We start from the raw sequence: 616 nt of genomic DNA on the forward strand, positions 1-616 counted from the left end.
CGGGGGTGGGCCGGGCCCGGGGGAGGCTGGCTGAGCTGCTCTGTGCCCCCTCCACGGAGCCGGGGGCTGCCGCAGGCACACAGGCCCTGGCCGCTGCTTTTCATCTGCTTTCAGCCACCTTGGCAGCTGGGTAGAGAAGAGCAGCCCCGGGGTGCGAGTGCAGGGCGGGGAGCCATGTGCTCAGAGTCCTGCTCGGCTGCCAGGCCCGGGACTGGGCTGGGCGGTTTGGTTAGGGCAGTCCCAGGCTCTCGACTAGATATGGTCTGGGTATTTAAGCACCTGCTCACCTGAACAGCTTAAGATGTTTGTCACCCATGTCTTCTCCTTACAGTGTCAGCAAGGATGAATACACCTTTTTTGCATTCATATTATTTTCACATATGCAGACTAGAATCTGGCCGGCTGTCCAGGCCAAGGCTCCTCTGACCAAGCCTTGCTGCTCTGTCAGTAAAGCTCTTAAAGATGCCGGTTAGCACAGACTTGATTTAGTGACTGTCTTCATGAAGTATAACCTCTCTGTCCTCGCATCTTTCAGCACTACACCTGGCTTTGGCATTTCCTGCCTGGTGCAGGGGGCTGGGCCCGATGATCTTCCGAGGTCCGTTTTAGCCTTACA

The sequence above is a fragment of the Alligator sinensis genome, unplaced genomic scaffold, assembly GCF_000455745.1.
Source record: "Alligator sinensis unplaced genomic scaffold, ASM45574v1 scaffold573_1, whole genome shotgun sequence".
NCBI classification, from domain to species: domain Eukaryota; kingdom Metazoa; phylum Chordata; order Crocodylia; family Alligatoridae; genus Alligator; species Alligator sinensis.